Source organism: Oryctolagus cuniculus, chromosome 19, assembly GCF_051225735.1.
Source record: "Oryctolagus cuniculus isolate XC-2025 breed Fujian yellow rabbit chromosome 19, ASM5122573v1, whole genome shotgun sequence".
Classification (NCBI taxonomy): Eukaryota; Metazoa; Chordata; class Mammalia; order Lagomorpha; family Leporidae; genus Oryctolagus; species Oryctolagus cuniculus.
In genome coordinates, this window is record NC_142885.1 from 19,839,046 (window position 1) to 19,853,095 (window position 14,050).

The following is a 14,050-nucleotide window of genomic DNA, read 5'->3' on the forward strand; positions in this document are numbered from 1 at the left end:
TGAGCACTGGAAAATGTGACCATTAGCTCATGTAGGTAGAGTCGAACTAACTGCCAAAACTGTAAGCTTGGATTTTGTGAGGCGAGGCTAGCTTTTCTCAGAGATTAGCTGTCTTTCATGGGTAGAGAAGCACCATCCTCTTCATTAACAGCTGTGTAATAAGTGCATCTTGCATTACAGAAGGAACTGAGTGTGTTGGTCTAGTCATAAATGGAAAGCCTGTTCAAGAATGCCTCTTTGAAATGACTGCGTTTTTAGGATGATTGATTCATCTCCCAACTCCTGCAGGCATTTAGACATTCTAAATTGCAGATTAAGTGCCTCCCATTCTCAGGCTAATGTACTTCTAAAAAACAGAGTGGTTGATTTTTAACAGCAAAATGTGTTCTAAAAGCTCAATTCCCATATTTTATGTAAGTGCCTACTTAATCATGTCACTTTAGTTATGGTGCTATCATATTAATCAATTTGGGGAAATTGAGAAACTTTAAGTATCTATCAAACTATGATAACATGGGAATGGAGGGGTGGGCAGAAAGGGGCGCGTGCAGGTGGGTAGGGCCCGGCATATTATGGGATGCAGAGGTGGAATGGCGCTGGGCCTGTGATTTTGAACAAACCCTGGTCTCTGCCTCAAAGGTGCCACCGCCGCAGCTGGGAGCCCCGAGATCGCGAGAAGGCAGCACCAACAGCTTTGCACCTGGTCAACTTTCTAGCAGGAGAAGGATCATGTAGATAGTGCCAGCTGATGGCTAAGAAACCTCGAACACCAACCTCTGGTCCAGTAATCACCAGGCTGGTCTTTTCAAAACCAATTAATAGTAAAGTAGTTACAGGACAGACAACTCAAGTATCACCACCATCATTGCAGGTAGAGTTCTTTCACAGTCTACTCCTGGGACTCCATCAAAGACCATGACAATATCTGAAAGTGGTGTTATTAGATCAACTTTAAATTCTACAACACAGACACCAAATAAAATAGCCACCTAACCTCTGAAAGCACCAAAATAAGGCAGTGAAGTCAGCTGTGCAGACCATCACTATTGGAGGAGTGAGCGTCTCACAGTTTAAGACGATTATTACTCTGGCAACTGCTCCCAATGTCCAGCAGATTCACGTGCCTGGAAGCAAGTTTCATTATGTGCACCTTGTTACTGCCACAACAGCCAGTAGCTCAACACAGCCAGTCAGTCAGAATCCTAGTGCAAATGTGCAGCCTCTTCAGCAAGCAAAGCCAGTGGTTGTTAATACAACCCCAGTGCGGATGTCAGTTGTAATTGTTCCAGCTCAGATTGTCAAACAAGTCGTTCCCAAGCTAATCAATCCAAGTTCACAAATAGTGACTACCAGCCAGCCACAGCAGTGGTTAATCATGCCTGCCACACCACTGCCACAGATCTAATCCAACCTCACCAACCTGCCACAAGGCACTGTGCTGGCACCAGCTCCAGGAACAGGGAATGTGGGCTATGCAGTGCTTCCAGCTCAGTACGTTACTCAGCTCCAGCAGTCTTCCTATGTGTTTATAGCAAGCAGCTCAAACTTCACTGACACATCCGGTGTCCAGACCCAGGCATAATCCCATCAGAGTCTACAAGTTGGCCCAGAAAACCCTGTAATTATACAAACTCCCTGTGCTTGAAATTATATTGTGATTGCTTTGCAAATGGTGAATTTCGCAACAACTGCAGTTGTACTAATTGTTATAATAATTTGGAACATGAAAATGAAAGGCAAAATGCAATAAAGGCATGCCTGGACAGAAATCCAGAAGCTTTCAAGCCTAAGATAGGGAAAGGAAAGGAGGGAGAATCAGATCGACATCATAGCAAAGGATACAATTGCAAGCGATTGGGATATCTTAAAAAGTACTGTGAATGCTATGAGGCAAAAAAAATGTGTTCCTCAATATGCAAATATATTGGCTGTGAGAATTTTGAAGAAAGCCCAGAAAGAAATTGATGCACTTGGTAGATGCGGCTGAAGTCCGGGTGCAGCAGCAAACAGCAGCCAAGACCAAGTTGTCCCCCCAAATTTCGGACTTGCTCACTAGGCCAGCACCAACTTTGAACAGTGGAGAAGGAAAGTTGCCATTTACATTTGTAACTAAGGAAGTAGCTAAAGCCATGTGTAATTGCCTTCTTGCACAAGGGAAGCAGGCAGACAAGAAAGGAAAATCAAAGGCTGCAGATGAATGGATGATACTTGAGGCATTCGGATGATGCTTGATGAGCCTCATCAACTCTGCAGGAAAAGCAAAAAGTGACCCTTGTGCCATGAACTGCTAATTTCTGCATAGAAGACTGCTACACGGAACTGTACAGAAAATTGAAGGTGCAAGGACACTTGATTTTCTGGAAGATAGTTTAGCAATTACTGTGTTTTAATTCAGTTCTTGTTTTAAGAGACCTGGAATTATAATATTGAAAGAGAGGAAATTTTAAACGAGGGAATTACATTTTAAGTCTTAGTCATTTTTGTTTTTTGTAGTATTATAGATTTTTAACTTGCTTGGGTTTCCTAAGAATTAGATGTTCTGTCCTTCTGATTCTATTGACAAAGAACATTTATAAATTGCTATAATATAATTTATAATATATGGCATTGTATGACTTTGTTCAGTAGAAAAAGCCAAAGCAGCATTGGCATTACTCATTCTTTGGTACTAGATCTACAATGTATACAGATAGACTGTCTACGTAAATTCTTATGAGACATATCCTAATGACATGCTGTGTTGAGAAATGCACTATTGTTTTAAGAAAAATCAGCTTTTCAGGGCAGATTCTCAAATAATATCCTGTTGTCACTTTGAGACTCTCAGAAGGGGAAGCAGTCCCCAGGCACACTTTTAAAATAAAAAAGTTTTTAAAAAATATATAAAATATGAAGGAACAGTAAAAAATTCTCAGAGAATGGGCATTGTGTCTCTAGATAAATACTGCAGGATGTCTCCATTTTCTTTCAAAGAGGTGGTATGTTTTTGAAATGATAATAAATTCTCAGTGTGAATCCTGGGTACTATTAAAATGAAAGGTGCTTGTTAATGTAAGTAGACAGATTCTTTTTATGTATTCTTTTTAAAAGAATGATGTATATATTTGATACACTTGATACATCATTATCAAGTATATAATTTGGCTCAGATAGAGAAATAAAGAATATTGAATCTGTAAGAGATTAATTTAGGGAAGAGTTTTTCACCTACACAAACCTCTTTGTAGACTTCTGAAGTTCAGTGGTTTCAAACCGCTGCCTGACTCTTTCCTGACTTCTTGAAGCAGCCTTCTAATAAAGCTTTCAAAATTGTAGGGGAAGTTTAATTATAGCATCATTTTTAGCCAGTGATTTGGTAAACTGAGGGTGTGTTTTCATAGAATTACCAGTATAACCTAAATCAGTTTCAGAAATTCAAAAATTCTATGAATTTAGGAGCCTGCCATAATAGAACTCTTGATTTTATTACAAGAAAACAAGTGGAATTCTGGCATTTTCTTTGGTACCTTACTCCTCAGTAACTATTATTGTGTGATTATGACACTTCTACAAGGACTCTACAGGTGGATGTATTGTGTATATATGTTCCTATGAACATGCAAGATATAGGCAGTAGAAATAAGGAATCCAATAGAGGACTCCATTAATTCATTAAAATATCTTTCTTTTGAAATTTGGATTTATAAGATTAAGCGTAGATAGTGCAAACATTCTTAGCACCTCAATCTAATCTGTTTAATTAAAATTTATATAAATGTGAATTAGTGTAAGAGAATAAAGTAATATCCAATCAAGTTATTTTTCAAAAGATTGCAATAAGTTTTTGGTATAAACTTAAACTTTGTTTATTTTGTACATACTCTGTTAATTCTAATTGCCCTGTTGTGATGTGTATTTATACATAGTGTGCAGAAAGTATTTGTGGAATTTCAATCCCAGTTGTATATTATGTGTGATGGCATTGCTTGAGAATGTTTTGCTTCTAAAAATTTGAAGATGCAATCAATGCTCCTAGTTTTTTGATTTTTGAGAAGAAGCTATCTTAAGTATTAAGCTTTTTTCCTTCCTGGGTAGTACTTACTAAATGATTTTTGTATTTATGCATTTGCATCAAATTGCTGAACAAGGTTAATAGCCACATTAACTCAATAATTTTAAAAGACTTTTTGGTGAGGGTTGGGTATATAATTTCTTAGCTCTATTTACACCCCAAAGTAGAAAAATTAAATTTATATTTACTATAGCTAATCAAGGAGTACACTTTTCTATATTGTAAAAACAGGATAGTGAAGAAAAATCATACAGAAAAATAAACATTTATACTATTCTATAAAAAAACCCTCAGTTCTAAGAAAAATTAGAAATGATGGTGAACATCAGCTTTTATTTATTATGTGAAGTATCTCAGCTACAGATCCTAGGAATTCTAATTAGGAAAGAAGATACTTACTGACCAACAGATAAGACATTTATGTATTTCATGACCAAGTGTGTTGATTTTACTTTTGATGATATTCTATAATTTTCCCCTTACTCTGCCTTTTTTTGAAGTGCAACTTTTTCTTTTTTTAAACCTGGGTCATTACAGTAGCTTTAACTGGTTTATCCAAATGCTGCCTCCTTCCTTTTTAAAATGAAATTGTGACCATGGATTTAACTGTTGTTTATTGAGCACTGACTCTGTGCCAAACACAGTACTACAACTTTATGCTGTGATTGGTGTTTCTCAAATCAGGATGATTTTGCCCTCCAAGAGACATGTAGCTATGTCTAAAGGCACAAGGTGGTCACAACTTGGAGGCAGCAGGGGAGTGGCATCCAAGGGTTAAGGATCAAAGGTGCTACTGAACAGCTTGCAGTATGTAGGACAGTCCTTCACAACAATCATCTGCTCCAAATGCCAATGGTGTCAAAGTAGAAACACTGTGGAAGGAAGATAGAGGCTATCTAAGAATAAGTTCAGATTCCTGTTCTTCAGTCCACCTTGACTTAAACACTTCAAGTGATGTATTTATACTGTGTGCTGGTCATAGCCCACTCTACTGCTATTTCTCTTCCATTCTCCATGTGCTAGGCTTCAGTTCCAAGACAGTGTGACTTTTCTTTCTTTCTTTCTTTTTTTTTTTTTGAAAGGCAGAGTGGACAGTGAGAGAGAGAGAGACAGAGAGAAAGGTCTTCCTTTTACCGTTGGTTCACCCCCCAAATGGCCACTACGGCCAGCATGCTGCGGCTGGCGCACCATACCGATCCGAAGTCAGAAGCCAGGTGCTTCTCCTGGTCTCCCATGCGGGTGCAGGGCTCAAGGACCTGGGCCATCCTCCACTGCATTCCCGGGCCAAAGCAGAGAGCTGGACTGGAAGAGGAGCAACTGGGACAGAATCCGGTGCCTTGACCGGGACTAGAACCTGGGGTGCCGACGCCACAGGCAGAGGATTAGCTAGTGAGCCACAGCACCGGCCAACAGTGTAACTTTTCTAAGATGTTCAGTGCTCTTTTGTGTTTCTAGAATTTGTCCTTGCTATTTCCTTCTTACTGCATCTACAGAAATCTCATTCATTCTTTAAGACCCACTCCAGCTGTCAAAGGTATGCATCCGCTCCTCTCAATGATCTTGTAGCCTATTGGACAATCCTTTAATATGGAAAGAGTCATTTTGTACTCATATTATTCATGTGTATTCTGAACTTGATCTCTGAGAACAATTCTTTAGCTATAAGTGCTCAGTACAATTATTGGAACAGAACTTTCACAGAAATATTTAATAAGAGGATAAGATAAGTACATGAATAATGTGGGAAGAGATTGGAGGGTGTATGTTACATGGATATTTTAAAGGTAAGTAAATCTGATCTTCTTCTACATGTTTGAAATTCAGCATTCTGACAATTTATATCTTTTGACATGTAAGAGATATAGATATGAAATTTGAATTCCATTCATGCACGACAGATTTTAAAGTCATTTCCTTTTCTCCTACTACTAATCTCTGCTTTTACAAATAAGTATATGGAATAGTTTGTAAAAAAAAAGGTACAATATCAATATTATGATTCTCCTACAACTCATAATAATATTTTAAATAACATTACATAGCTTATAAATTAAAAGTGAGTTTTCAGGCATCTGCTTCCAGGAAGATGACATAAATGTGCTTTTCTCAGTTATTTCCATTAAGTACACCTCGAAACCATCAACATTATACATAAAACAAACATAAGGAGATTCTGAAAGAGAGAGGAAGATAGAGCCACCAAGCTACTAGAACAGAATACTGTCCACTGAGAGGCTGAAACAACATTTATTGCTGAGAGTTCCAGAGGGTGGGAAGTCAAGGTGCAGGTGCTGGCGGATCCACTATCTGAGGAGGCCGTTCTTGCTGGTGTTCACACAGCAGTCTCTTCATGGTGTCTTCATACATCTAAGGAAGATCACTTATCTCTGGTCTTTTCTTGTAAGGGCACACATTCCATCCATCAAGACTCCACCCTCATTACCTAAGTATCTCCCCAAATCTCTGTCTAGAAACACCATCGGTATGAGGCCTGAGAATTCAACATATGAACTTGAGGAACACATACTTTCAGTCCATAGACTCCGGGGAATTTGAGACCCAAGGAACAATGTGTTGTTGAGTTCTTTATTTTTTGCTTCTGGTCTCATCTATCTCAGACTTGGAGTTGAAGAAGTTAGCAACTCCCAATCACCAATAGACACAGTCAGAAGTCCAGGACATAGGTGGTCTCCTATATCATAACACCTCAAGATAGCAGCCTCTCTGTTGGGAAGTGAAGAAAACTCTGACCTCTCCATCCAAACTAGCAAATGTTGAGTGGTTAGCCTGGACTTCTACTCCCACCAAGCTTTAAAGAGACACTGCAGTCTCTACCCCATTCCCACTGGTCCAATGTGTGGAATCTGGACCTCCACACCCGCATGAGAGTGATGAACCACTCATCCTCTGCCCTCCAGGGGAGGTATCCAGTGAAGGGTGGTAGAGAGGCAGGACTCCCATCACCACCCAGAGGTGATGAGGTGAATCCCACCTCCCCGGGTAGTGTCACTAACATATTACTCCTCTCCTTCCCAGAGAAGGTTGAATGGAGAGCTGGAAACTCTACCTCCTCCTGCCAGCAATCAGGTGCTCTCCTCACCTTTGTTCTCAGCTGAGGTGAGTGGGGGACTTTGATTTGGTTGCTTCCCAGGCAATGAGGAGGCTGCTCTCCCTTCTGTCAGAAGAATGCCAATAGAAGTCGGAGGTTTAAATAAGATCCAGAGAACCAACATATCCAGGCTTCAGTTGAAACCTTGCTCAAAATGCCCATACCAAGAACCAGGCAAATCTACACTTAAATGAAAACGACCTTCAACAGCATACTAATCCTCACACAGCAAAGATGCTTTGGCAGAATCATCTGATAAAAGTTCAAAACAGTCACAAACATACTCTTCCATGGTGAAGCATGAACATGCTTGAAACAAGAGGGAAAAAAATTCGAATACCTCAGCAAAGTAAAAAAAAGAAAAAAAAAATCTCCGCAAAGCCAGAATATAAAATGTAGGACCAAGTGAAAATTTTGGAACTGAAAAATATGCTCCAAAGTACAGATCTCAATGCATATGCTCAAGAGCAGAATAGAGAGGACAGTGGAAAAATTAATAGGTGTGAAAATAGACTCACAGCAGTTATTCAATCTAAACAACAGAAAGAAAATATATATAAACATAGTGCCTCAGGAGCTTGCAGGACAATGAAAAATTCTAACGTTCTTATCATTGTGTTCTTGGTGTCTCCTCTCCCAAAAGAGAAGGAAGATGGGTGAAAAAGTAATCAAAAAATAGTGGCTGGGTGCCGGCTCCTTGGCACAGTAGGTTAATCCTCTGCCTGCGGTGCTGGCATCCCCTATGGCACCACTTCTAGTCCCAGCTGCCCCTCTTCCAATCCAGCTCTCTGCTATGGCCTGGGAAAGCAGTAGAGGGTGGCCCAAGTGCTTGGGCCCCTGCACCCATGTGGGAGACTGGGAGGAAGCACCTGGCCCTGGCTTCAGATTGGTGCAGCTCCAGCAGTTGTGACCATCTGGGGAGTGAACCAACAGAAGGAAGACCTTTCTCTCTGTCTCTCCCTCTCACTGTCTGTAACTCTACTTCTCAAATAAAATAATTAAAATCTTTAAAAAAAATAGTGGCTGAAAATTTCCTCACAAAGCAAATCATAAACTTGAAGATAAAATATGTTGAAAGAAACCCCAAAATGATAAACACAAATTGATACTAAACTCATCATAATTAAGCTTTTGAAAACTAAAGACAAACAAAAATGAATCTTAACAGTACTAAAAGAGAAATGACACCTTTTCTATGGAGGAACAATTTTTGAAAGCTAGTGGATTTACCATGAAAAACCAGGAGGACAGAAAAAAACAATTCAGCATTTTTCAAGATAAGAATGAAAAGAAAGGTCATCTCAGTTTTGTGTCCAGAAAAAAATATATACTCCAAAAATGAAAAGGAAGTCAAGAAATTCTCAAATGAATGAAAAGTAAAAAAATTTTCTGAGTGGAACTGTGTAAATGGAATGACAAATATGAGTTTTTTTAAACTGCAAAGAAATGATAAAACAGCCTCAGAATATCAAAATGAAGAAAAAATATTTACAGTAAAATCATGGGTAAATACAATACATTTTCTCTTTTGAGTTTTCTCATTTATGAACAAAATTTATAATATTATCTAGTGTGGTTCTAAGAGTAGATAAAGGAGTACTAAAAAAAAAGAGTAGATAAAGGGAATATTTATGACAATGATAATATAAGCTGAAAAATATAAAGGGACAAAAGAGGAGATAACAATTCTATGCTCCTGGCCAGTACCATGGCTCAGTTGGTTAATCCTCTGCTGTGTTGCTTGCATCCCATGTGGGTGCCAGGTTCTAGTCCTGGTTGCTCCTCTTCCAGTCCAGCTCTCTGCTGTGGCCCAGGAGGGCAGTGGAAGATGGCCCAAGTGCTTGGGCCCTGCATCCGCAAGGGAGACCAGGAAGGAGCACATGGCTCCTGGCTTCGGATCGGTGCAGCGCCGGCCATAGCGCCATTTGGGGAGTGAACCAATGGAAGGACGACCTATCTGTCTCTCTCTCACACTGTCTATAACTCTGTCAAATAAAAAAAGAAGAATTCTATGCTACACAAAATTGATAAAGTGAATATGCCATTATTATATGATTACTTATATACAATGCAATACCAAGTGCAATTTTAATAAAGCTATACAAATAAGGATAGCATTGAGGTTCAGCAGGTTAAGCCACCACTAGTGCTCATAATGGAGCACCGGTTTGAGTCCTAGATGCTCCACTTCTGATCCAGCTTTCTGCTAATGCTCATGAGAAAACAGGAGGATTGTCCAAGTGCTCAGACCCCTGCCATTCATGTGGGACCCAGATGGAGTTCCAGGCTCCAGGCTGAAGCCTGGCCCAACTTGGCCATTGGCAGCCTTTTAGGAAGTGAATCAGCCGATGAAAGATCACAATTTTTCTCTGTCTCTCCTCTTTCTGTAACTCCGGTTTTCAAATAAGTAAAATATATCTTTTTGAAAGCTATACAAATAGACACACAGAAACACAGTAGACAAGCCAAAATTGAATTCTAAATAAATGTTCAACTAACAAAAACAATGGTTGGGAGAAATAGAAGAAAGTGAAAAACAGAGGAAAAAGAGAAAATAAAAAGACAACATGGCAGGCATTAGCTCTAGCTTAATTAATGATTACATTAATATTAATGGTTTAAATGTACACCAGCTGAAATTAAGAAGTTGGCAGAGGCCTGTGTCATTCACCATTTTGTGAGAAGCAAGGTGGCCTCCAGATTCCCTGTGCATCTTCACTTCTGCCTCCACCGCCCCTGACCGCAGAAATAGCATGGGCCTCCACCAGAACCATGCCCCGGTGGGCCTCGGCCCGGGCGGCCCTAGGCCCCCGATCCCGCCGCCCCAGCAGCCGCCTCCGCATCAGCCGCAGCCGGACTCCTGCAAGCGTTTCGTTCCTTAGGGACCTGACCCCGCTCCCAGAGTAGACAGCGCGCCGCGGGCCTCCGGCTCGGCCCCGCCGGCCACTCCACCGACCACCGGGGCTCCTCGGGGCCAGGTCCCACCCCGGCCCCGCCGGGGGCGCCCCCGCCCGCGCTGCCCAGCAGCGGGGTCCCGACTAACCCCCCCCCCCCCCCCAGCCAGGCCGGGGCCCGCCGCCTCCACCGGCAGGGGGCCCAGTTCCAGGTCCAGGGCCTAAGCAGGGTCCAGGCCCCGGGGGGCCCAAAGGCGGCAAAATGCCTGGTGGGCCAAAGCCTGGCGGCGGCCCAGGCCTAAGCACTCCCGGTGGCCACCGAGGCGGCGAGGAACCTCGCGGGGGCCGCCGGCATCACCGGCCTACTACCAGGGCCCCCGCCCCGGGGACCCAGCGGCCGCAGCGAGGAGAAGGTCTAGGTCGCCGAGGGATTTAAAGCCAACTTGTCTCTGTTGAGGAGGCCTGGAGAGAAAACTTAAACACAGCGCTGTCGGTTGTTTGTGGGAAATCTACCTGCTGATATCACAGAAGATGAATTCAAAGGGTTATTTGCTAAATACGGAGAACCAGGAGAAGTTTTTATCAACAGAGGCAAAGGATTCGGATTTATTAAACTTGAATCTAGAGCTTTGGCTGAAATCGCCAAAGCTGAACTTGATGATACGCCCATGAGGGGTAGACATCTTCGAGTTAGCTTTGCCACCCACACTGCCGCCCTGTCCGTTCCTAATCTTTCACCTTATGTTTCCAATGAACTGTTCGAAGAAGCCTTTAGCCAGTTTGGCCCTATTGAAAGGGCCGTTGTAATTGTGGATGATAGAGGAAGATCTACAGGGAAAGGCATTGTTGAATTTGCTTCAAAACCAACAGCAAGAAAAGCATTTGAATGATGTAGTGAAGGTGTTTTTTTTTTTTAACTTTTATTTAATGAATATAGATTTCCAAAGTACAGCTTATGGATTACATTGGCCCCCCCCCATGACTTCCCTCCCACCCACAACCCTCCCCTTTCCCGCTCTCTCTCCCCTTCCATTCACATCAAGATTCATTTTCAATTTTCTTTATATACAGAAGATCAGTTTAGCCTACATTAAGTAAAGATTTCAACAGTTGCACCCACATAGAAACACAAAGTGAAAAATACTGTTTGAGTACTCATTATAGCATTAAATCTCAATGCGCAGCACATTAAGGACAGAGATCCTACATGAGGAGTAAGTGCACAGTGACTCCTGTTGTTGACTTTACAAATTGACACTCCTGTTTATGGCATCAGTAATCTCCCTGTGCTCCAGTCATGAGTTTCCAAGGCTATGGAAGCCTTTTGAGTTCACCGACTCTTATCTTATTTAGACAAGGTCATAGTCAAAGTGGAGGTTCTCTCCTCCCTTCAGAGAAAGGTACCTCGTGAAGGTGTTTTCTTACTGACAGCAGCTCCTCTTCCAGTCATTGTGGAACCACTCAAACAGTTAGATGACAAAGATGGTCTTCCTGAGAAGTTTGCACAGAAGAATCCGATGTATCAGAAGGAGAGAGAAACTCCTCCACACTTTGCTCAGCATGGCACGTTTGAATATGAATACTCTCAGCGATGGAAGTCTTTGGATGAAATGGAGAAACAGCAGAGGGAACAAGTTGAAAAAAATATGAAGGATGCAAAAGATAAATTGGAAAGTGAAATGGAAGATGCCTATCTTGAGCATCAGGCAAATCTTTTGCGCCAAGATCTAATGAGACATCAGGAAGAATTAAGACATGGAAGAACTTCACAATCAAGAAATGCAGAAATGTAAAGAAATGTAATTGAGGCATGAGGAAGAACGATATAGAAAGGAGGAAGAGGTGATGATTCATCAACATGAGATGGAAGAACAAATGAGACGCCAAAGGGAGGAAAGTTACAGTCCTATGGGCTACCTGGATCCAAGAGAAAGAGACATGAGAATGGGAGGTGGAGGAGCGATGATGATGGGAGACCCCTATGGTTCAGGAGGCCAGAAATTTTCACCTCTAGGTGGTGGTGGTGGCATAGGTTATGAAGCTAACCCTGGAGTTCCACGAGCAACCATGAGTGGTTCCATGATGGGAAGCGACATGCGTACTGAGTGCTTTGGACAGGGAGGTGCAGGGCCTGTGGGTGGACAGGGTCCTAGAGGAATGGGGCCTGGAACTCCAGCAGGATATGGTAGAGGGAGAGAAGAGTATGAAGGCCCCAACAAAAAGCCCCAATTTTAGATGGGATATTTAGGCTTTTATTCCATTTGTTTTTGTCTTCTTGTTTAGATACCGATCTTTTAAATTCTAGCATTTTAGTAAGAAAGCTACCTTTTTTATGGATGTTAGCAGTTTATTGACCAAATATTTGTAAATGGTCTGTTTGGGCAGGTAAAATTATGTAATGCAGTGTTTGAAACAGGAGAAAAAATTTTTTCCTTTCTATTTCCTTTCTTAATGTTTTTTTTTTTAACTGTGTAATGTCCCTCAAGTTACAACAGTGTACCTGTGCCACTGAATTTCCAAAGTGTACCAATTTTTTTACTGTGCTTCAAATAAATAGAAAAAATAGTTACAATATTGAAAAAAAAGAAGTTGGCAGAATAGGTAACAAAACATGAACCAACTTTTTGTTTTCTATGAGAGTCTCCCCTTAAATATGAAGATAAATGTAGGCTGAAAGCTAAAATATGAGAAGATATATACCAAGAACACTTAAAATATTCTTGACAAAATATTGGCCGGCGCCACAACTCACTAGGCTAATCCTCCGCCTTGCGGCGCCGGCACACCGGGTTCTAGTCCTGGTCGGGGGGCCGGATTCTTTCCCAGTTGCCCCTCTTCCAGGCCAGCTCTCTGCTGTGGCCAGGGAGTGCAGTGGAGGATGGCCCAAGTACTTGGGCCCTGCACCCCGTGGGAGACCAGGAGAAGTACCTGGCTCCTGCGTTGGATCAGCGCAGTGTGCTGGCCACGGCAGCCATTGGAAGGTGAACTAACGGCAAAGGAAGACCTTTCTCTCTGTCTCTCTCTCTCACTGTCCACTCTGCCTGTCAAAAAAAATATTCTTGACAAAATATTGCCAAATAAAATTCATAATATAAAGCAATTGTGCACTGTACTCAAGCAGTGTTTATTTTAGGGCCACAAGACTGAATCAATACTTAAAAATTCACTATGTAAAAGCAAAAACAAAACTTGTCATGATCACACCAACTGATGCTGAAAAATTACTTGACAAATTTCAAGGCATATTCCTGGAGTGGAGGGGAACTTCCTCAACCTGGTAAGAAATGTAAGTTCAGAGCTGACACACTTGATCATGAAATACTTAATGCTTTCCATGGAAACCATGCATAAGGCAAAGATGCCGTCTTTCATCACTCTTACTTGGCATAATACTAAAAGTTATAGCTGTGGGGCTGGCACCGTGGCTCACTTGGTTAATCCTCCACCTGTGGCACCGGCATCCCATACAGGCACCGGGTTCTAGTCCCAGTTGCTCCTCTTCCAGTCTAGCTCTCTGCTGTGGCCCGGGAGGGCAGTGGAGAATGGCCCAAGTGCTTGGGCCCTTGCACCCACATGGGAGACCAAGAAGAAGTACCTGACTCCTGCCGTAGTGGCCATTTTGAGAGTGAACCAACGGAAGGAAGACCTTTCTGTCTCTCTCTCACTGTCTATAACTCTACCTGTCAAATAAAATAAAAGTTATAGCTTGTGCAATAAGGCAAGAAAAGGAAATAAATATTTTTGGAACAAAAAAGGGAAGAAAAAAACTTCTCCCTATTTGCAGATGAATGACAAACCATTTACCAAAAAAATACTACAAGATAAACATGCAAAAATTATGTTATTATTTGCAAGCAATTAGAGCAATGAACTCTAAAACTAAAACACAATTCCATTTATTATAGCTTGAAAAAAATACAAAACGCAAAAAAATTGAAGGCTGAAATTACAAAATTCTGATAAAAATTAAAGAAGACCAAAATATTGTAAATGGTG

The 14,050-nt window shown here is 41.5% G+C and overlaps 2 pseudogenes across 1 annotated transcript; both read left to right on the forward strand.

The window, feature by feature from the left end:
* The first annotated feature begins 748 nt into the window (after window positions 1-748).
* Window positions 749-2,291, forward strand: LOC149120385 (protein lin-54 homolog pseudogene; annotated as a pseudogene).
* A 7,622-nt stretch (window positions 2,292-9,913) lies between these two features.
* On the forward strand, window positions 9,914-12,467 carry LOC149120386 (splicing factor, proline- and glutamine-rich-like; annotated as a pseudogene). Its single transcript, XR_016226303.1, has 2 exons — window positions 9,914-10,954; window positions 11,468-12,467. The product of XR_016226303.1 is annotated as a splicing factor, proline- and glutamine-rich-like (transcript).
* Window positions 12,468-14,050: the final 1,583 nt, after the last annotated feature.